Genomic DNA, 24451 nt, shown 5'->3' with positions numbered 1-24451 from the left:
AACTTTTGGGGGACACTTCATTTCTAAATCTCTGCAAATGCTTGTTGACTGAAAGTGTAAAGTGGTCATTCAGCATTTAAAGCCTGAGGGTGTGCCATGAAGAAATCATTTATCTCCAGTTGTGTTGTCTATACAATATGGTCATAAGTTGTAAAACATCAGGCTGACCTCAATAGCCCTGAGACCTTTGCTATTCAGTAGGTTATGGGTACAAACTTAACCTTCTAAAAATTTTTATCTCTGAAGGAAAAATAAAATTATTGGTTGCCACTAAAACTTGCAGTCTCAAATTTCAGTAAGAAATCGAGGTCTTGTCTCTAAAAGGCAAACAAGAAATTAATGCCCTGTAAATTTCCTTTGGATGTGGTCACCTGAGTGCAAGCATTTAATATAATAGACACTTAATCAAACAGGTGTGAAGGTATCACACTGGCCCTTCTATCTTCAAAGAAATGTCCTCAGGCCTATTCTATACAAGACAGAGGTTCTCAACTGATTTACAGGCACAGAATATATTAAAATGGAAAGGAGGGAGTGAAAAATCATAGGTAACACCTGAACTTACACCTGCTTTGACTAACTATGCAATGCCCATGGAGACATTGAATTACAATATCATCTGGTAGACTCTAAGTGAAAGCCAGTGTATGGTCTCCTTTTTAGTCAATGCAGATTTGTACCTCCTTTATTAATTCAAACCAAGTCAGCTTCCTGGGGTGTCGGAATAGTAGAATTCAATCTCCACACAGCTGGACTCTGTTGTGCTTGGTATTAGCAAAGAGGATGCCACTGGTACATGGCATGATGACTCTGAAAGAATCAGGATTTAATTGCCCTTCACTCCCTGTGCCACTAGAATGTTTCCAAGCTCACTGTTGGAATTTGAAGAAGACCTGTGCTGCCTTTCACAGACTACCTTTTTATTTGCTTTAGGAAAGGAGTCTAGGAAGAACTCATCTAAGAACTTGTTTTTTGTTTTTGTTGTTTTTTTATTATTTGCTTTAGGGTTGGTGTCTAGGAAGAACTCATCCAAGAGCTCTAGTGTCAGCCCACTAATGGTTTCTTGTGATCTTCTTGCTCTTTTGTGCCCTTTAGACTTTTTTTATTCCAAGAATAAATTGTGACTCATTCTTTTTAAAAATAATCTGTCAAGTTACCATGAATCCAGTGATTAATATTTTCTGCTTGTTACTTATCAAGATGTCAAGTTCCCAAGTGTCAGTAGTAAGATTGATAAAATGAGAATTAGTAGCAAGTCAACCATTTGGTTTTCCAAAACTATAGAAAAGATAAATGTTTATTTATATTTTCCCAGACAAAAAGTCAATGTTTTCAAAATTTTCACAGAACAAGAAGTAAAAAACATTCTCAGACATCAATGTTTAAGTCATTTGAATAAACTCTAGTCTATAACTATGTCATCCTGAATATCCCCAAACTCATCTGAATAACAAACTCTCAGCAAGAAGGTAACTACTAGTATAGAAAACAGAGCTATTTCAAAGCAGCAGTTCAAAATATTGACCTTTTTAAATAAAATATTTATCAAGTTCAAATTTACATTTTTAATTTCTTCTCTTTCTCTCACTTCTATATGGTGCTGGGGATCATCCCAGAGCCTTACACATGCTAAGCAATTGTTCTACCACTGAGCTATATCCCAGCCCTGACTTTTATTTTCATAATTTAAAAAAACTAAAATAAATCAGAAGTGAATCATGGTGTATTTTCAATCAAACACAAAAATTCAATCCCAAGCTGACACCAATAAACTTAAGAGCAATGACCCAGAGCCAGACACTGAATAGAACGAGCGAGAAATTACAAAACACCAAAGGGCTTTCTGTAAGCTTCCCCCAGACCTGCTAGGATAGTCGTCATCTTCAGCATTAGAGAATCTGCTGCCAACTGCACATCTGTATGGTTATCCATTTGGCTTCCACAAAAGCATCCCAAGCTAAGACAAAGAGTAGAGTGCAGCCTAGAGTCACATTACCTTGATTCAAATCTCTGCTGGCTTGGAACAGATTTTCAACTTCCCAAAGATTTGTTTTTCTCACTGGTAAAATGAGAACAATGATTCTACCAGCCTTGAGGCTTTTTTTCAGGGTTAAGTGAGATAATTCATTTAAAGTGCTCATTTAGTATAGCGTGTGACAGACACTTAATGCTTATTAAGTAAGTGTAGCCACTAGAAGAAACACACACACACACACACACACACACACACACACACAACACACCCTCAACTATTTTACAGATATCCCTTAATGTGTTTTAAAGTGTTTTTAAAGATGGCAACAAGTTAAAAGCTATCAATTATAAGTAACGATTTTATAAAATTCTATTCCAAAAAACTTTGGACAATCCATAAATGATGTTCTTTTCAACATAATTTATTGAGCACTTATTTAATACCAGATAGATTGATAGCTTTTAACTTGTTGATATATATAATTGATAGCTTTTAACTTGTTGCCATCTTTAAAAACACTTTAAAAATAGGTACATTTAGGGATATCTGTAAAATAGTTGAGGTTGTGTGTATGTGTGTATGTGTGTGCTCACGCTGGGCTTTGAAGGGAATATGAGTTAATCTTTATATATATATATATTTGTTTTTTTTTTATTGGTTGTTCACAACATTACAAAGCTCTTGACATATCATACTTCGAACAATAGTTTCAAGTGAGTTATGAACTCCCATTTTTACCCCAAATACAGATTGCAGAATCACATAGGTTACACATTCACATTTTTACATAATGCCATACTAGTGACTGATGTATTCTGCTACCTTTCCTATCCTCTACTATCCCCCTCCCCCCCATCTTTTCTTTCTATCCCATCTACTGTAATTCATTTCTCTCCTTATTTTTCTTCCAATTCCCCTCACAACCTCTTTTATGTAGTTTTTTATAACAATGAGGGTCTCTTTCCATTTCCATGCAATTCCACTTTTCTCTCTCTTTCCCTCCCATCTCGTGCCTCTGTTTAATGTCAATCTTTTCTTCCTGCTCTTCCTCCCTACTCTATTCTTAGTTGCTCTCATTATATCAAAGAAGACATTTGGTATTTGTTTTTTAGGGATTGGCTAGCTTCACTGAGCATAATCTGCTCTAATGCCATCCATTTCCCTGCAAATTCCATGATTTTGTCATTTTTTAGTGCTGTGTAATACTCCATAGTGTATAAATGCCACATTTTTTTAATCCATTCATCCATTGAAGGGCATCTGGGTTGGTTCCACAGTCTAGCTATTGTGAATTGTGCTGCTATGAACATCGATGTGGCCGTATCCCTGTAGTACGCTCTTTTAAGGTCTTCAGGGAATAGCCCAAGAAGGGCAATAACTGGGTCAAATGGTGGTTCCATTCCTAGCTTTCCCAGGAATCTCCATACTGCTTTCCAAATTGGCCGAACCAATTTGCAGTCCCACCAGCAATGTATTAGAGTACCCTTTTCCCCACATCCTCGCCAGCACTTGTTATTATTATTTGACTTCATAATGGCTGCCAATCTTACTGGAGTGAGATGGTATCTTAGGGTGGTTTTGATTTGCATTTCTCTGACTGCTAGAGATGGTGAGCATTTTTTCATGTATCTGTTGATTGATTGTATGTCCTCCTCTGAGAAGTGTCTGTTCAGGTCCTTGGCCCATTTGTTGATTGGGTTATTTGTTGTCTTATTGTCCAATTTTTTGAGTTCTTTGTAAACTCTGGATATTAAGGCTCTATCTGAAGTGTGGGGGGTAAAAATTTGTTCCCATGATGTAGGCTCCCGATTTACTTCTCTTATTGTTTCTCTTGCTGTGAAAAAACTTTTTAGTTTAAGTAAGTCCCATTTGTTGATTCTTGCTATATTTGTTTTTTTTTTTTGTTTTGTTTTGTTTTGTTTTTAACCTAAGGGTGTTTATAATCATCTGGTGGAACCTGGCAAACATCTGTTAAAAATATAGGAAAGAATACTAGATGGAATCTATTTAAATACCTTAGGTTTACAATAGTTCTAAAATCTCTATAGCATATGTTTATACACCTTGTCAATATACCTCTCTAACACTTGTATCAGAAATGTTTCTCAATGTAAGAAAATAGGAAAAAAATTTAAATACCTTCTCTAAGATACTTTAGAAAGAATCATGCACTTCTGATAATGTATGAACAATCATGAGGCTTTATGTCAAAATCAAAGATTCTTAGCACTGTTTTAAGGAAAACAGTGATAATTTGATTACTTTTCTAAATTCAGAAAGTCTGTGTTAGCTCTGTAAACCCTAGATTAATTGAATATAGTCAATTAATAAGAATTTCCACTTTCATCATGTTCCTGTGACATGAACATCATAATCTTCCCCAATGTCTATCACCGTGAGACTTAACTTTCTTAAAAATTTCATACGTATGATCTGAGATATAGTAAAAGGATCCCCAAGAATTGACTGAAGGAAATCTGCATCTCCTAACTTAAAAAAATCCTTAAAATTAAAATTTCATATCTAAAACGACTCAGCACCTACTCAAATCAACAAGGACCACATACTTACTGCTTTGTATTTTTCTCTCTTTGTCAGAAGAACACCAATGTGCAACCAACCATCCATCAACAAAGCCACCATAACAGGTAAGAGAGATCTTCGGACTTATTCTTTTTGTGTCCAGGAAGAATATATATCTTTCAATACTCAACATCACAGTAATGCTGATTCTATACTCCAATTCTAAAATGTCAAAGAAATAATTTTTTTCTTCTTTATGTTATCCTCACTATCATTGGTCTTACAATTTTTTAATTTAAGCTGTTCCTTGGAAAACCTGTTCTAATGTACCCCATTCTTAACCACTTGACTTTATATTGGAACTCATTTCAGCTTTGCTCTAGGCATTTGTGTTGTGGGAGACAGAGTTACCCTCAGAATATCTGCTATTTTTGTTCCTGGCTTGGTTATCTGCTTCATCTTCATATATGGTAGTCTAATTTAATGAAAGTAAAAGTATAAATAAGAGAAATATGTGTTTTGTGCTGGAAGGAACATATTACTATTCCAGTAGTTCTTATGGGAACTTGGGTTGCTGAGTATAAATACAACTTGTGAGGGGAGAGAACATGTTATTACACAATACAGAAAAGTTCAGTGTGATGAGAAAAGGGTCTGTTATGCCAGATTCATGAGACCCCAGTAGACCTCCAGGAGCCGAATCCGTTGCAATCACACAAGAGTCTTTATTGCAAGCTGGAGCCTGGATTCACAACCGATCCCCATGCAGCGGTCCCAGGGAGTGAGTCCCCGTCCTTTATTCAGTGAGATTTTATAGGTTTTGGGGGGATACTCTATGTGTCACAACATCACACAGCAAATCATTCCATATCTCGGGAAAATCAGACAACAATTCTTAGCATTGATTAGCACATTCACTGGCGGGAGCAAGTTGGGTAAGGGTGACTGGCTAGTACAAGAGGGGCATTCCTTTGAACTGATTGGTTTAAGCCATGAGGGGTGTACGTGCTAAACTACATGGTTTCCCAACATGTTATCAAGCACCATAAACTACTTGGGGGTCATCTGGCAGTCCAAGTATTTTCACTGTCTCATGCTGATTGGAGGTTTCTAGGGGGGTTGCCATGGGTCCTCACCTAGCCCAACTGAGTCAGACCTCTCCTGTTATTTACAAACAACTCAGCAGGGTGGGTATGTGCTTAGGAGTGCTCTGTGGGTTTATCCAAGGACAAGGGTCAGGCCCCCTTCCTTAGGACAGGCCTTGAGGTAGAAACTGTGTTATTTATTTATTTTTAAAAAATGGAGTCACATTTGTTCTCAGGTCCACAAATGTTTGGGAAAGAAAAGTAGAAGAAAGGATGAGGGAAAGAAAAGGCATAAAAATATATTATCCCAATGCCTATTGGTCTGATTTAACCAGGAGACTTGACCTGAACTGAACCAAAAATAGAATGAATGATCTCATTTTGCTGAACCTGAAACCAAATTGAACCTCATTTAATCATTTCTCAAAACCCCAATTGATTCATTGAAATAATTGCCTGGAAAAGAAAACCTATGATTTCTAAAATTATTACCAAAAGAAAATTAACATACTCTCCAAACTAGACCAATACTTCATCTTGACTCAAGTGTCTTCTTAGAACCCCAACCCTTAATAAGAAGCTTCTTATTAAATTTTTAGTGAATACAAATTGCTTTAAATTTAACTTTGTCATGTCCAGTCAAGTGGTTGCCTTTGTAGTCACCACATCAGAGTTGATTCTGAAACAGTAGTTAATGTTATCTTCTTATCTGAAAGTATACCAAATAGCACTTGTATTTCAATGACTATTACATTTTTTGTTTTTTTCCGTGTTTCACTTTACAAATCTTGTTGGTAATGACTTTCCATTGTCATTTCATAGTGTGTATATATATATTCATTTCATAGTATACATATGGTTTACCAATTTTGTTCTTGACATTGACCAAGAGACCAACCGTAAAGAATTTCTAAGTACCAGAATAAGTTATTTTAGGAACAAAAACCACATTGAACCTGGTCTCCAGCCCTATTCCAGGAATTACAGGTACCCCTGTGAACAGGAGCTACCTTCCTCCCACCCACTTTTGCAATAAGCAAGACTGACATTTTGGTTTGAGTACAATGTGTGCTATTTTGGTCTCTTGGCATTTGTTTGTTTGTTTTGTTTTAGTTTGAGGTTGCATATGAACTTGCCTCACAGATGGGGCAGCATCTTCCCAGAAGAACAGCTTTAGGCACTAGTAGAACTCCTTTGTGTCCTGCACAAGATGTTTGGGTGTTCAGTGGACAGAGCAGCTGCAAACCACCTTGGCAGATGACCAGCTGCACTCAGAGACATGATCTTACACATAGGTGAGAAACCCCATAGAAGCTCCCAGAAACTTTTACATAATATTGAATGAAGCCCTGGAGAGGGAAATAAGAGACAATGGAATTGGGAATTTAAGGCTAATGAGGCCTCATTTGTACCCAATAACTCCTGACCTGAGGACTACAGAAACATCCCATGTAGGAAGGAAGAGAAATTATCTGTCATTAACTGCTTGGCAGCTGGACTCCTCACAAAGCCCAACAGGAAATTGCCTGGCTAGTGAACTGAAGTCTTTTTTCTTGTCCAAATATTGCAAACCAAGGTGGGAAGAGGGTCTGGAGTGTGAGGGGATGATGGCAAGAGCAGTGAAAAGTTCCTGTATGTCATCCCATTCTGAAAAATTGAGTCCTTAAAACCTAAACAATAAAGTAATTGTGGTTGAGTCTTTGACACTAGTTAGACTTCAGATAAGAAAAGGTATTACTTATGTGTTTCTTCCCTCCAGGCTTATTTCCTCCTGTTAGAAGCTCACTATATCTCTGTAGTAGTACTGAGGAGATGAGAAAAGTGGATGTTTTGTTGTTGTTGTATTTTTAAGTCAGAAAGGCAACCTATTAGATCAAGGCAGCCATCTTTGAAATTTTGCTGAAAATCTGGAGGAACAGGGTTGTCTAAATTCATTTCCTCACTAGCCCAAAGGGCTATATTGAACAAGCTCAAGGCTCCCCTGCAGGAGTCCTTCATAGATCTACAGAGATGTGATTAAAATTGTGGGCTGCCTGTCCAGAACTCAAATTGTTCTCTATCATGACAGCTGTATGGCCCTGAGCAGGTTGCATACCTTTCTCTGCCTTGGTTTCTCCATCTATAAAATAGTGATCCCACTTTATGCAGTAAGATCACCGTTGGTAGGTGCCGTGAATTAATGTGTTCACTTTTACCTTAGCATGGTGCCCAACAGTGTCAGCACTCAATACATCTTGATAAATTTTGTTTTGTTGTTTTGGTTTCTCTGACCTACTCTGTTCATAAAACTAGGGGTGTCAGTTAAGACTCTATAAAAAGTACCAGAGATTATCCTCATAAATTTATAAATTACATAAATTTATTTCTTATGGTGTTAGAGGCTGAGATCAACTTGTCAATGTGTTTGAGTTCTGGGGAAGGACAGGTTGCAGATCTGTTTTTCTTATTATATCCTCACAGGGTCGAAAGGGGGCAAGCGGGTAGATTCCTTTAAAAGGGTGCTAATTTCACGCTCATGACCTGATTATCTCCCCAAAGCCCTACCTTCAACTATTACCATGTTGGGGATTAGGATGTCAATGTGAATTTGAGGTGCCCATACTCATTCAGCCCATCATGAGGGACAGTGAAAGGAACAGGACAGAAATTAAAAAGAAAAGGGAAGAATGAGAGAAAGACAAGGATGCAGAATCATAAGAGTAATGTGTGTGGATCCCCCAAAATGGCCCACAGGGACACACTTGCTTTGGACCTGTCCAAATGACACCTTCTATTGTCCTAATTTGTGTCCTTTCCCCTCATCACTGTCATAGATGTTAGTGCATTATTTATTGAGATGATAAGATTATTCTTCAGAGTCTAAAAACTTACTTTTGAGAGCCAGTTTTTTGAAGGAAAAAAATAATTCACTATAACTCTTCCATAAACCAATTATTTAACTGTAAAAAATAATTAAGAACTTCTATGTCATATAATATTTCCTGAAAATTAGTCCCATAGAACATATAATACCTTTCTACCCACTTCAAGTTTAATTATTTATTGGTACTGGGGATTGAACCCAGGAGCACTTCACAACTGAATGTCATCCCCAGTCCTTTTTATTTTTATTTTTTAATTTGAGAAAATATCTTGCTAAGTTGCTTAGGGCCCCACTAAATTGCTGAGGTTGGACTCCAACTTGTGATCCATCTGCCTCATCTTTTCAAATCGCTGGAATTTCAGGTGTGTGCCATCATGCCAGGACCAGGTTTTTTTTTTTGTTGTTGTTACTTTGATAAATATTAAACACAGAGAAGTTCTACTTCATACCATTAGAGTTAAAACATGTCAGATACCTGCCAGTTTTTATTTTTACTTATGAGAGGTAATTATATAGATCTAAAGTGACCTAATAATTCTTTAAAATAGGGCTTCTAAAATAGTATTTTTTTAAAAAAAAGATTTACTACTGAAGATCTGTTTTTAAAAAAATTTATTAGTTGTTGATGGATCTTTATTTTATTTGTTATCTATATGCAGTGCTGAGAATTGAACCCAGTGCCTCACACATGCTAGGCAAGCACTCTACCACTGAGCCACAACCCCAGCCCATAAGCTATTTTATTCTTCAGTGTGATATAACAAAAAGCTGATGTGTGGCATTCAGATCCTGATATGAAACCTGTCTCTCTCTTTCACTTTATTTTCCAATTTGAAGAATGGAGTTGTATGTACTTAGTTCTCAGGGTGGTTGCAAGAGTTCAAGGAGATAAGTTTTAGAAAGTTCACCAGGTGGTGGGAAGTATAAGCCTTTCTTTTTACAATCCTGCCCCATGTGTGATACTTTTTGTTCTTTAAGGTAATTCAAAAACAGGAAGAGTGGAAGTAACAGAGGCTAACTAAAGTTCATTGGCTTTTCTGGCATATTCTATTAATGACTTTACTTTTGCACAGTAATGACTGGACCTTTGCAGTAATCCCTCAGTTACTTAGAGAAAGCCTCACCTGCATTGGTCTTCAGCAGGCAGTACTTGCCAGAGATAAAGACTGTTGAAACATGAGAGGGCAGCAGAGAGTCAGAGATGCCCCAGCCACGCCTGTATGGGGATGACACCCTGGTTTTGGAGTAAGGTCTTGTTAAGAGGCGCAGGGTCCGTCCTTTTGATCATTTATTTGGGGTTTTGTTTTGGAGGGTGGAACTGGAAACTGAACCTAGGGGCATTTTAGTACTTTACCACTAAGCTATAGCCCCAGTCCTTTTTAATTAATTAATTTATTTATTTAATACATTTGAGATAGGGTGCAAAATTGCTGAGTCTAGTTTTGAACTTTAGATCTTCCTGCCTCAGCCTTCAGAGTCACTGGAATTACAGACATTAGCCACCATGTCCAGCAGCAAGCATTTCATTTTTAAATAACAGTAAGAAAAGAATTCTACAACTATCTCATAAAACCTTGTCATGTCTTCACAGTATTACTTTCAGTATGTTTCTGAATTTCCATATTTTAATCCTCTTTATTTAATCATCTTTAATTTGGGGATTTTCATGCATGAATGTAACTCAGAGAAAAGCTATTTAAATTTCTTTCTTTGGAAGATGTGAAGACTGAAATCTAGTGAGTCAAAAATCTACTTGGTGGTAGCTCTGAAAATAAATATATGGTTCCATTTCTTCTTCTTACACCCTTATAAAATAAAATAACCCACCAGAATAAGATAGTCTTCAGACTCTTAGAATTTTGTTTTTCAGGAAAGTAAAAGAAATATTTAAAAATATTAATTTCTGAGTAATAGATGTAGCATTCGTTTTTTTGTACATGGACTTGAAAATTAGAAAAAATATTCTCCCAATTTCTCTTGGATATGTGTTTATGGTTATAGTTATTTTAATTATATTCACTGATTATCCTAGAGGCAGAAAAATGGGTAGCCTAAGGCTTTGGACTTAGGACTTTGGAGAAATACAAGTTCTTATACCCAGGCAATACAATTAGTGCAATTGCCTTTCCTCTACTGTAGAGGGCGACACACAATGCCATGAGGAGCATAAAATACCACAAAAGTAGTTTCAGTCAGGAAAAGAATATGCATTTAAGTCTCTGTTTCACTTCATATTTTTTAACCCTGAAAACTCATGGCTCTATTAAAAAACTGAGTTTATTACAAAAGAATTTTGTCAATCTGTAAAGCAGAGTATTAAAAAGAAAACTATCCAAATACTAGTCAGTTAAAACATGAGAAGAAATGTAACTGTGTTTGTTATTGATCTAAAACACAAATAATCTCTAAGATTAAATAAGAGGTGAAAAACATAACACAGACATTCAACAGGAATAGTTATTTTCTTATTATCTGAACTAATCATTTAATACTGAGCTTAAGGAAAAGAAACTAAGTATGTCATGGTGACAGTAATGATGCTAACACTTATTTAGATCTGCCTGTAAGTCTTTGTATCTGTAACAAACACTATATATAACATAATACATCATATACAAAATAAAAATATATATGTGTACCTTTATCTGAGATTATAAATTGGAGCAAAAGCCACATAAAGAAGGAAGATGGGATCTATGTGAGAGAAATGCACAAGTCTTGAGAAAACACTAACCATGTTAAGTCGATATGTAAGGACAGAAGGCCACATAGCGCATCTCCCTTTCAGTCATTCACAGGCACTGGATGCCTCCTGTAGTCCTTTTTTAATTTTTTTTATTCTTTTTAGTTATACTGACAATAGAATGTATTTTAACATATCATGCAAACATGTAGTCTAACTTTCCATTCTTCTATATGATGTGGAGTTATGAATTCTGATCATGTATTCATATAGGAACATAGAAAAGTTATGTCAACTCATTCTACTGTCTTTCCTACTCCCATCCCCATGAACTCCCACTCCCTTCCTGTAGTCCTTTTTATTTCTGCTTTAGTAAGAGCAAAGATTGTGACAATGCTTTAAAAAATGTAAAGAATGAGTGCTCAGTAAGATTTGTTAGGATGACTTGAAAAATGCTGATGATAAATCATGTTTAATAACTTTAATTTTAAAAAATCAAGATTGTAGCTGTGTATGATTATAAATTGACTTCTTTGGAGCCTTACTTGTTTTACTTTCATACTTAATACAACTAATGACTGTCAGGTATTCCAAAATTTTAAAATAAAGTTTACTTTTATAAAAATTCCACATGAAAAAGAGTTTTCTGGAGAAAAAAATGCATAGTTGCTTAAATGCATAGTGTGTGACTATTTATTAGTTAAACCTATTATCTGTTGGATCAGTAAAGGTCTATTTTCTTCCTTACTAATACAACTTATTTTATAACTTGTTTTGCCTTTCTCTGCTTTTATTTTGATAAGTAAAGTTTTCCCTATTAGTATAGAAAAAGACCAGATCTGACAAGTGACTTTTTGACTGGGAATTGATGAAAGTTTTATATGGTGTTAAGAGCAGTGAAAACAATTGATATAGCATAATTATGGGGAAAATAAGTCTACCTCAATTGCTCAAATATCTGGTTTGGATACTTTCTTATAACTTTAGTTGAAATAAATGAATGGTACTAAATGTTTGTTTTGTTATCACAGCAAAAACATTTAGTCCAGCCATTTAACTTGAATTCAGCTTGCCTATGACCACCTGTGTAATTTTGGTTGATTTACTTAAATTCACTAAGTTTTGTTTTTATCACCAGTAAATTCTAAGTCAGTGCTCAACATAATGCTTGGTACCCAGGATATATTAATAAAATATTAGTTATCATTATTAATGTAACTATATTATTAGTGACATTATCCATCTGGTCAAAAGATGTTTGATAAGCACCTTATATAAGTTATGTAACAAATTAGGTGTGTTGGAGTAAAAGTGACTCTGGATTTAAAGAATTCACAATCTAGGGGAGAAGAAATTATAAATACTTAATACTTGCTAATATCATCATTGAAGGTTCTTCAAATAATATGTATTTGAAGGCAAGATGAATGGTTCTACCTAGGAAGAGCTCTCTGCTAAACTTCTAAGAATATGGTATTCTTCGTGTGGTAAGGTGAAGATTACCTCGAAGCAGAACCAATAAGTGTGAGATGTGGAATCATGATCAGCCTATTGGGAACAAAAAAGGACAAATGGAGTTAAAAGTGTATAGAAGCAACTAAAGATAAGCCTCCAAAATTAGATTAAAGCAATCTCATTGGAGTCCTATACCGAGAATAGTGGACTTCCTTTTATGGGCAATGGAAAATCATCTATCAATACTATTTATTTATATATTTATTTGTATGAACCTGGGGTTCAAATCCAAGGCCTTATACAGGTTAGGCAAGCACTTTACTAAGGGAGTATACATCTAGCCCCATCAATCAATTTTAAGCAGGGAAAGAAATAGGCCTTTTAGAGTGACCACATCTGGAAACAGCATAGGCATTGTAATATGGCTCTAACCTGGGGTGGTAGCGTCAGAAGAGAGGTGTGGGTGTAGATTCATAACTCTTTTTTGAGAAACAATTAAAAATATTTAGGAGTTGATTAGATTGGAGAATGAGGAAGAAGTAAATAGTGAGATCATATATACAGATGTCAATCACAGTATCATGAATATATATAAAATATTTAAAACAACCCAAATGTTAAATAATATCAGAATTCTATTTAGGTATTAAAAAATATCATTCCAAAACTGATTTATTTATGAAAAATATTTAATAATATAGAAAAAGGTTTTCATTTTAAGAAATATATTATGGACATTGGATTCAATTTAAGACAGGTTTAGATGTTGATTAGTGATTGGCAAGGGCAGATAATACCCTTTTGCACAGAATCTGGTGAATGATATTTAAGTATTTCTCAGGATTCAGTTATCAACCTCTTATGACCTAAAAGAGGTTCTGCTGAGAAATTGTCTAATCATATTTCAATATTAAGGTGCCAGAATTGAGCATGAACTATATTTCCAAATAATATTTCTTGGATAGAGCAGCACTCTACTGATTATTGAATCTATGGCGGGACCCTTCTGTTATTCTCCAACTGGTCAGAAAAGCTACCATGTTTTCAGAGAATCTAAATGTCACCACCAAAGTCTACTCTGCCCAGTATCCCTTCCTTATTTCCCTGAGTTTTAGAAAGGGCAAAACTTCTCAAACCTGCCCGATCCAAGGAATCCCCAAGGGATATTTAAAAACCAACACAGAAAGACTGGTTCCCAAACATTGCAGAATAGAATTCTTGAGATAAGATTCAGAACCTGTATTATTAACCAGTGATGCCAGGTGGAAAATGGGATGGGCCAAATTTGGGAGAATAAAAGATATTGAGTGCAGCAGGTGAGAATGCTGTCTGTGCACAGTGTTGTCATTGAGTTGCCAGTAATTTGTTGGAAAATTTCTGTCTCTCTGAAAACGGCATATAGTGACACCCACGCCCCCACCTAACAAATGGTGCAGTCTAGGATACATGAGATAATGGGTGACAAGTGCTCCAGCAACTGGTAGAAAGAAATACAAGGTGATCTTATTATCTGGCACCCCAGTCATCACGGTCGTCATCATTAGGGTCATCATCTCTATTATCTCTCAAAATGTATACAAGATTTTAATTAGAGCACTGCTCCACTCCTAGAAGAAAATGGAGCCTCGTGTCCACGTTTGTGAATGGGGGTAGGAGTGATTTAGGGAAATGTTATGTTTGGTAACTGTATTTTTTTTGTCTTTGTAAACACAGTACCAAGTCACCTGAAAAAAAAAAAAAGCAAAAAAGAAAATAAACAACAAAAGCAGAATTCTTCAGTCACTCCCTTTATCCATTAAGTGCTTCCTACCCATGTGAGCCTTGAAACTATTTTAGGCATAGTCAGAAATACAATGACTGTGGTGGGCCAACTGAAAATTCCTTTGGGGCTAATTTCCCAAATTTTACTGTTTAAATGTTACACTGAATTATTTTATCTCTGCAAAGAAATAGAGTTCACTCATGGTATGCTTTCTTTTACTATCTCAAAAATGCTTTTAAAATCAGTTGAATATATTACTAATACTAACAAAAACTAACATTTACTGACATTTGATATGAACTAAACACTGTAGACATGTCATCTTTTTTTTAAAAAAATACAGAAATCAGAAGAGATAGACACTGTTACTATTTCTGCTTTATAAATGAGAAAATAGGTTAGAGAAGTAAAATAACTTGATCAAAGAAATATAGCTAATGAAATACTAAGTGTAGATTAAGCTTAGCTCACAGAATGTTAAGTAATTTCTCCCCCTAAATTTATTGACATAGACACACAAATCTTTGCAACCTGTTATATCTACTGCCCCATAAAAAGTTATTCCCTGGGGATGTTGGATCTTCCCCACCCCCATCCCCACCCCAGCAACCCTGCTTCTTTCCTTTTCCCTTTCTTTATTTTCTTTTTTTGTTTTGAGAGTAGAATAAATCTATGCCATCTATTGCTGAACATATATGGATGGAGGGTAGGACTTAGAGAGGGAAAAGATCTATTGATGCAGAGAATCCCTTTGGGAACCCCTAAGAAATCAGTTCTATTAGTGAAGTGAAGAACTCCAGCCTGGGGCATAGAGTCCTTCAGGCACTCATTAGTCTTTGCTGTTCTTTTCATGTTGTGACCTTAGTGCTCAGGGCCAGAGTATCAACCAGCCAGGGTCCCAGGTCTGTGTGAGAAGTGAGGCAGATGGAGAATTTCAGGACTGGGGAGAAGCCAAGTTTGAGCTTTGCTGCTCACCTAGCTCCAGGACCACTCATTAGTACCAGCCTTTGTTTGCACATGGCTCTGTACAATGGGGATCTCATGTTCTCCTTGTGGGAAGGCATGCTCAGAGTCTTGCCATCCACTGCCTTTTTGGCTACCATTTCCATAGAACTCCCAACTCTCTATTCCTCAAATGCTCTTTCTACAGATATTTCTGATGTCTAAGTATCCAGTACTTTTTAGTATGCCACCTTCTCTTTTATGATTCTTACTGCAGTACTGTTGGCCTTGTGGAAGTATTTCTAACATGCCTGGCAAAACAGATGAGGGGTATGGCAGTGGTTTTCTGAACATATTTTGGATGTTTGCATATTACACACTAAATTTTGTCCACATGGAAATCTCCATTTCTATGTGTCCTCCTGGGTTTGCTCTTTTATTCATTCACCCCTCATGGATGAAGGATTGTACTTGGGGTAAGAAGACCCAATCAGGTATAAAACACTTCTGAGCATTAGAAAGTACCATTACCCTTGAGATTTCTGAAACTTAAAGTGGTAAAATGTGCTCAAATGAATGACAAAGAGCTTTAACTAAAGAATAGGGAGTTCATAAGTGAATTATTACATGAATAAAGTAAGGAGGGGAGGAAAAAAGAGAGGGAGGACAAATTGAGACAGGGTGAATTCTCTTTTTCTAGAGATACAAGAAGGTACCCACAATGTTATTTAGCTTAGAGAGAAGAAGGGACCTGGGGAACCACTACAAGGTCTTAGGAGAACTTTAGCAGCATTAGAAGGAAAAGCAAGAACAGTAAAAGAAGAAATGTTTCCCAAATAGTCAAGGAGGAAAAAAAGACTGGTCATGGAACTTAGACTTCAGACCTGAGGAACAGGTAAGGTCTATAAGGTACCTCTGATGTCACTGACCATGCTTTGACTGTGCTAGGCTTGGTTTCCTTCCTTCCTTTCTTCATTCTATTTTGAAAAAAAATTCCAAGTCTTGATAGTTATGGTATGTTTGTTCCTTCTATCGGTCAAAACCTAAGCAGAAGAGGAGGAGTAGGTATCAGAATTCTGAAAATCTGAACAGACATTGTTTCCTGGCTGACTGTCACTCACCCACTTTGTGTGTAACCTTGGACAAGTTACTCGCACATCTTGAATCTTTTTTGTTGAAGTGGAGTGAATAATATTTTACTAATTTTAAGGGATTACATCAGCTAATTCATGTTGACAAATTTAGCAAGGTCTGATAAATGGTAGATGTTAGGGCTTACCAAAAGGTATGTGGGAAATCATCATAAACTATCAGTAGGATTATGTTACTTAGTTATTGTTGATCCTCAAAGTAGTCATCTTTGGAAACTATCCACTTTGTTTGAGTATTGCTGCCATTGCTGAACACATTTGGGAATTGCTTTAGTGACATTTTACAAGCTCTCCAAGAAAAAGAAAAATATATCTGGTTTACTTATAAACTTTACTTTTGCAGGCAGACATTGTGATTCAGTGGAAGAGTGCTTGCCTCACTTGTGTGTTCAATTCTAAGCAATGCATATAAATAAATGAATAAAATAAAGTCCATAAACAACTATTTTTTTTAAATTTTACTTTTATCTAGAAATAGTATTTCCAATATGATTATTATCCCTGTTCACCAGACATATCACCAACCTAACCTAGATGAGGCTAAGTCTAGAATTGAAGCCACTCCCACTGGGTAAGAAAAGTTTGAAGTGTTGAAAGTAGAACTTGGACTCTGAAGATAATTCCAAGATAGAAAGTCCTAAATACTTTAGTCATGGAAACATATGGAAAAAGCATATCCATAAGTTGTCCCAAGGGTCACTTTGATGGCTTTGTCTGTATTCTGATCAGTGTGATCATCTCTGGGAGATCTCTTTCCACCAGGTGCCATTTAGTGGAACCCCTTCACAGTGGTGGATGGATTTAAAGGAGAAGGCCATGGTGACTGAGGTCACTGGCTTAGTAGGGCCTAAGAGTCCTCAAGGTTTCCAGATAGAGGACAACAGTGGAAATTTACCTGGCATCTTGTTATGCCATTATTTCTCAGTGAATCTATTGAATTATTTTTGGACCAAGGCTTTAGCATTTTATTCTTTGAGGAATCTATACAATTATCCTGTGGGCTGGCTTATAACCTCCCTTTAGAGAATTGTGTATCAACAATGAGCCCTTGGTTGTAAGACAAGAAGCAGCTCTACTAACTTACACACACACACAAAAAAAAAATTAGTAAAAAAATACCTTAGAAGAATTCCTTATTTCCTGGAATTTGTGGGGAACTGAAGGATAAAATTTGAAGGAATTGATATATTTTGACAGTGCTAAAAAGCCAAAAATCATGGGGGAAAATCCTGTGGCAAATGCAATATAGTGAGGTCCCTGCAACTGTTCTTAGATTCTCTGTTGTTCTTTAATAATGAAATTGCAAAGAAGGGATCAAATTGGTCTAGTTTGGTCTTGATCCTTGGCTAAAAGATTAACAGGGCATCTGGCTTCACTTCTACCATACTATAGAATAATGTGGTAATAAGAGCCTGAGTTTTGGGGTCAGATTTGTGGATTCATATTCTAGTTCTGCTGCTTATAGATATTTCTTCTCAACAATTCATTTGACCTTCTGGAGCCTCAAGGTCCTCAGTTTTTAAGTGGACATAACAATAATTATTGATGTAGAGATAACATTTATGAAAGATGAAGCAAGAAGCATGACACATAGTAAGCACTTGGTCATTGTTAGCTCTGCAGTTGTTAAGATTATCCAATGAAGACATTAAGTAACTTCCTAAAGGAAATTATGATACTCTTAGGGGAAAGATATGCTGATTTTCCAAAAAAATGAATATTAATAATAGTGAGATAAGAGGCTTGGCTTGAATGCACTATTTATTTTGGTTATTTATTTCTCAGTAAACTTTTCTTTATTATACTCAATTTCTTAGGGATATGGAATGTCACCTATTTATTAATGTATCCCTGGGAGCCCAGTACAAAAGTTATTTGACTAACTTTTTTCAAAAATTTATTGATGTCTTCTTTATGCTTTAGTTCTCTACAGGGGACCATGATCTGTGACTTCTGGCTTACTCTCAAGTGTAGGAACCAAAATACTCAATTTCTTAGGGATATGGAATGTCACCTATTTATTAATGTATCCCTGGGAGCCCAGTACAAAAGTTATTTGACTAACTTTTTTCAAAAATTTATTGATGTCTTCTTTATGCTTTAGTTCTCTACAGGGGACCATGATCTGTGACTTCTGGCTTACTCTCAAGTGTAGGAACCAAAACAAGTAATAATTTGCATTCTTATTATCTTTGCTTAATAGTAATCTAGATGGACTATCATTGATTGAGTCACTCATTAATTGGTTTTACTTTTAGGGATACAGAATAATTTGGAATTAGAGTATTTTCAGTCCTCTCAATTTTCTGAGAATAATGTGTGAGTGGACTCTAGTATAAGTTGGATTTCTAAATTCCATTGAAGGTCCATTATATGAACTTTTAGACACAAATATGCACACACTGGCATTTATTAAAAGTACCTTAGCACCAGTTCCACCTCCATCTCAGCAAGGAGAATTATCAGAGAGAGAATTTGAGGTCACCTCGAAAACGCATCTTATTCTGTGGGAGGAGATGGAATTAAATCCTCCAAGTTCAATGGAAGCTCACTGTAGAATACTGCACAACTTACTCACTTGTAAAGTTAGTGTCATTGTGATCAGGAGAGCCCAAAACCAGGTACTGAAGAGCTAGGCTGAGTGTCACACATCCTGGCAGAATCGGTCAGGTAGAACTTCATGGATCCCACAGCTGATTCCTGTAGAGCCACTCTGGTGCAGGTCTGCTGGATGCTTCTTCCCAACCAACATACTCACCACCCCACATTCTGTCCAAACCTTGGAAGCTGCTGAGCCTGTAGCAGGTACTGGCCTAAGTCCATTATTTCAGCCCCTATTCCAGTTCAGATATCATATACCCTAAGCCTAGCAATTTGCCTCACCAGGAACCAACCATGCCTTCCTTAGCACATCTTCAACAGTGTCAGAGCTGTTCCCTGTCCTGGTTAAATATGGCCTCTCCACCAACCTCATTACACCATATCACCCAACACAAAGAAGACATTATTCATGCAAAACTGAAAGTATGGCCATCTTTGGGATTCATTTTTTTAAAGTATATGTCTTTTCCCAGGAAAGAAGGTAGACATTGTAATAGGATAGGTTTTGGCTTCATTAAATCAATACAGAGAATCCTAGCTGTGCCATTATTAGCCATTTGACACTGGGGAAATTTTCTCTGAGCCTTTATTTCTTACCTACATACTGAAGATAATAGCAGACCTATCTTGGAAAGCTGTGTAAGGATTAAATGAGAAAAATAAGCAACAAGCCTAGCATCTGGCACATGGTAGGAATTAAAAAAAAACAATTCTTGAATAAATGTATTCTTGAATACACTATGACATTTCCTCTAGTGAATTTTAGAGGGAAATGGATTACCTTTAGAACGAGAAGCTCAACATAAGTAACAATGGTGTAAACAACTTCATTTCTCTCAAAGTCATTTTACTTTATTAACTTGTTCCTTACTCTCTGTGTTCATAAGAAACTATCTATGTGTGCACAGAATGTCTGCCTGTTTCTGTGGCCAGTTCTTTCCTACATGTTTAAATTCCTAATTGTGCACACAATCTTAGTCATTATATTTTCATGTGCAAGCAATTAAGACTCATTTAACAGCCCTCCCTCTGGAAGGTTTTGTTCTCCACCTGCCACAAATCAGATTCCTTAGGAACATGTTTGATTTTGAAACAATGTGAAAGTATTGTTTATTTTGTTTGAGTTTCATTTATGTACCATTTTTTAAAATGATGTAAATGGATAGCCACAGAAAGCTCCACAGCTGGTCAAAACAAGACATCAAAGAAACCATGGAAATGAAGCAAGATTTTTTCAAAAAGCTAATATACTAGGACAAAGAAAAAAAACATAGTCTTATAAACACTCCTCACACATTTTGCCCATAACTATTTACTTTACAACAGATTTTAAATAAGAGGAAACAGGAATGTATCCCATTTCCTACTTTGAATCTTGGTTATCTTGAGCTCCCAGCAATTATTCATAAAGAGAAAGAGTCAAAGAAGCCAAAAGTAGGAAAACATAAAGTGATTAAATTAGTAATTTTCCCCAATAAATATAGTACAAAGCTAGAGGTTTGAACTCTCATAACCTCAGAAGAATTCAACATTTTTGTATGATGTATTGTTCATTTAAAAGTCAATTAGATGAGAGTTCTTTGTGAACAGGTAAAGTCCAATGAACTTTATAATACAACGTAGAGCCAATGCTTCCTCAGACTAAGGAGGGAGAAGTATTACCAGGTGAAGGACACAAATAAGTATGTAGGAACTGGTAACTCTGAAACTCAGCAAAAATTTAAAAAGATGAGAATTAGTTTTTCTTGGAGGTTTTTAAAATTAAATATCATGAGTTGGTGATAGGGTCCACACAAATCATGGATTTTTTGTCTGCTTACATTTCTCATTGTTTAGGCACTTGGAAAAAAAAAACCTCACCAACCCAGTTAATGCAGAAAATCTTCACTAATGTATCAATTGGATATTTTGTCCACCAGCTTCCTAAGGCTTTAATAAGCTGCAAAGTTTTGATATCATTGGATGAAAGGTTCTGTTAAAGTTCAAAGTATTGTTGTTATTTTGGGCAGTCACACCTGCATGTTTAAAATGCCTTTGTACAAAATATAGCCCAATCTGCTTTCAAGTCAGACCTTCAAAGAAAGGTAGACATGTGACACATCCCCTTAGGTGGTACCCTAAAAGAAAAAGGAAAATGAAGAAAGCCACCCCCACCCACCATCTCTGTTTGTGTGTAAGCATCAGTTGGCACCTGAGGAAAGCACATGTCTGCTGGAGAGCCAAAGCCCACACAGAAGGTCTTCTGGAAGATTGTGCGTTAAGGGCTCCAAAGTAGTTGTTAAGTCAATGGGAGGGAAATAGAAATGAAGGGAACTGTACTTTTCACTAACAGTGAATATTTTATTAAAAAGCAACTACTTTTTTAGGAGCAGCTAAGCTCAGAATCACAGACCCAGGATGTCTGCTATTAAAGGAGTTAGTTCTATGCTAGGGTATAATTAAAGGTCAAATGAATGGTGCGCTAAGCACTTAGGGTAGTGATTCAGAAACTTGTCTGTTCATTAAATCACCTGGGGACTTTTAAAAATTCCAGACAGTGAAAGGAAAAAAAATATTAGAGGGTCAGAGACCAGTAAGGATAATAGCAATGTCTAAGCATGGTGTAATAGAGGTGCTACACTAGCAAAACATCTAAATAGTAGGGATACAAGAAAGAGATGGCTTCAAAAGATAAAAGAACAAATGTGTAGGCTTTACTAACTGTTGTCTGACTTTGCTGAATGGATGTAAAGTGCTTCTGACAATATATGATACCTTATAATAGTGTGTGTGTGTGTGTGTGTGTGTGTGTGTGTGTGTGTGTGTGTGTAAATGGATAAATAGATTTCAATGTCAAATTTTAAACTAGTTTTTCTGAGTACCTAGATTACCTACATTTCTCTTAGGAAAACTTTCTCATATATTGAATATTCTGGAAAACTAAGACTTATTATCATTTTAACCATTTGGGAAGAAAATGTTTGAAAGGCTCATTATTAACCTCCTGAAAGAGCACATCAAGTGTAATAAAAATCATTTTTGGTGGCTCTGGTCATCATTATGAACATCTGCTTCTCTACTTTTCTGTCATTTACAGATGTGCTTAGGAACTAATAATGATCTATGAAGGATCTTTTTGTCCCAATAGTAAACAGCATCAGGCTTGGCTCTTCTGGATTCTCTCCACCTACTTACTGGTTTTCAGTAGTAGAACACTTGCCTATGATGGGCAAGGCCCTAGGTTTTATCTCCATCACTGTAGAACTTTAAAAAAAAGAGAAAAATTTTGTAAGTTTCCTAAATCTTGTCCTACTTTAAATTCTCATCTGACCCTCCCATATTGTCTTGTTCTCTTTTGTCTGACCATAATACAATGCCACATATTGGGTAATTTATAAAGAACAGAAAGTTATTTTCCCAAAATTCTGAAGGCTGGGAAGTCCAAAATCAAGGCACATGATCTTGATTACATGAGGGCTTCTTTCTACATTCTCACATAGCAGCAAGGAGAAGGGAGAGAGAAAAACTCCCTCTGTAAGCTTTGTGAGAGGTGCCTCATTCCATTCCCAAGGACACTATGGCTTAGACACCTTTTAAAGCCCACCTCTTACTAGCATCATCTTGGTAAGGCATGAATTTGGTGGGAACATTTAATCAATATTGTCCAGAGGTCACTTGGCCCAGCCTTATTGTTGTCTTTTCTGACTTAATGCTGTTTTCTTCTTAGACAACTATATTTCCAAACCATTGCTGTGAGCATCAAATGAAAGTTAATAATTCAAAATAAAAGCAGAATTTGCAGTCAATCCATCTCTGAAATAGAGCCATAGGATCCTGAAAGCACATAGTGAATACATTTTAAATGCACTTGCTTGGCTCTTCTGAATTCTCTTCATCTTCTTACTGGTTTTCAGAAGTATAAATCCTTGGATAATTAAATCTCTAGATAAGCTGATTGTACACTTTTAGAGCTAATAAAATTAATATTGATTTGTCATCAACCAATCCATAAAAACATCTTTAGTCTTGTGTTCCAGGTGCCAGGAAAATAAAAATAAATAAGTTGTAGGCCCACCCCCAAGAACTTGATATAATTGTACATATGAAAAGGAAATAAAATATATTAGTTAGTCCCAGACTGGGCCAAGAGAAGAAATGTCGTTAGAATTCTGAGATGGAGATCAAACTTGTATAATAAGCAATGCAAGTCCCAGAAAACCTGGTATTTCTGAAGGGCCTTAAGCACTCTTCAGACCCCTGGCCAGACTGTAATGGAGCCCTGATGGTTGGAGACTCAGCTGCAGATCTCTTTAGTGGCTTCTTGTATTCTAGCAAACTGGTTCTTTCCAGCCATGATCATTTACTATTACAAAAGTGAGGCAATCACTTGTGATTGTTAACATTTTTTTTTCATTTTGCATCTACCACCAGGTTTCTGGAAGTCATAGCAAGAGTAATGACCTCAGGTTTTAGAGACCAGAGCTATAATCCCAATTCTGCCACTGTCACCTTCTGTAACTTCTGGTCAGTAATTTAACTTGATTATTCATCTGTAAAAAGGGGATGTTAGATTAAATGAGGATCTAACTAGCTATCTCATAATATTTCCTTATTTTTAAATGCATGCTTCTAATTAATTGCCTTTGTTTATATTCCCTTAAGAAGTGAATGAAAGATATGCCAAGTCAATGAATTCCACCTTTCCCAGTATGGATCTTCAGGGGGTATCCTTGACACCATTTGTTATTTTGAGTTTGTTCAACAAAGAGTTAAAAGGAAATTCGCACTCCCCTGGCTAGTCATCCTCTCCAGTTGGCAGAAGTCTTCATGTGGACTTGATGGTTGCCCAGAGCAACAAAATATTAGGGATAGAAACACATTCAAGGACTCAACTTCGCAAGTAACTCAGAGCTGGGAGACCTTTTCCAGCTCAACTGGAGCCCATACTTAGCTGGAGTGAGTATTTGTTGATGCCTGTTTGCACTTCTCCTTTCACTTGGAGCTCTCTATTATTTTCCTTGCTAAGATACAGAAGCCAATCTCAAAACCTACAGAGAAGGGTTAAATAATTAGAAAGCAGTCTTCTTCCTCTAGCGTGTCTCTAAGATGGAAGATCATTAGGCCAGTAACTATAAACAAAATAAGAGAGCTGTGGACTTTCAAGAACACATACCAAGAACATAATGAAAACTTGATAAAAATTCAACACAAGAGCTACTATTCAAAGTCAATTATCTCTTTTGAGTTAGGAGAACCAAGTAGAGGAGCAACTCACAAGAAAAATCAATACTCCTTTCCTTCTTGCTGTTGGTGCCAGACATCTCTAACTATGATTAGAATTAAAATGTGGATTTTTTTTTAAAAAAAGTTTTCCTCTTGCTAAACTTCTTAAATCCTGAGATCTTCCCCTCTCTCTTCCATCAGCCTGGCTC

At 36.2% G+C, this 24451-nt stretch overlaps 1 pseudogene; it reads left to right on the top strand.

Moving 5' to 3' along the window:
• LOC144369670 (3',5'-cyclic-AMP phosphodiesterase 4D-like) overlaps positions 1-24451 on the top strand; it is a 152370-nt pseudogene that overhangs the window by 27991 nt on the left and 99928 nt on the right.

Source organism: Ictidomys tridecemlineatus, chromosome 13 (genome assembly GCF_052094955.1).
Source record: "Ictidomys tridecemlineatus isolate mIctTri1 chromosome 13, mIctTri1.hap1, whole genome shotgun sequence".
Taxonomy (NCBI): domain Eukaryota; kingdom Metazoa; phylum Chordata; class Mammalia; order Rodentia; family Sciuridae; genus Ictidomys; species Ictidomys tridecemlineatus.
The sequence above is the reverse complement of the archived record's forward strand: the minus strand, read 5'-3'. Positions and strand labels throughout refer to the sequence as shown.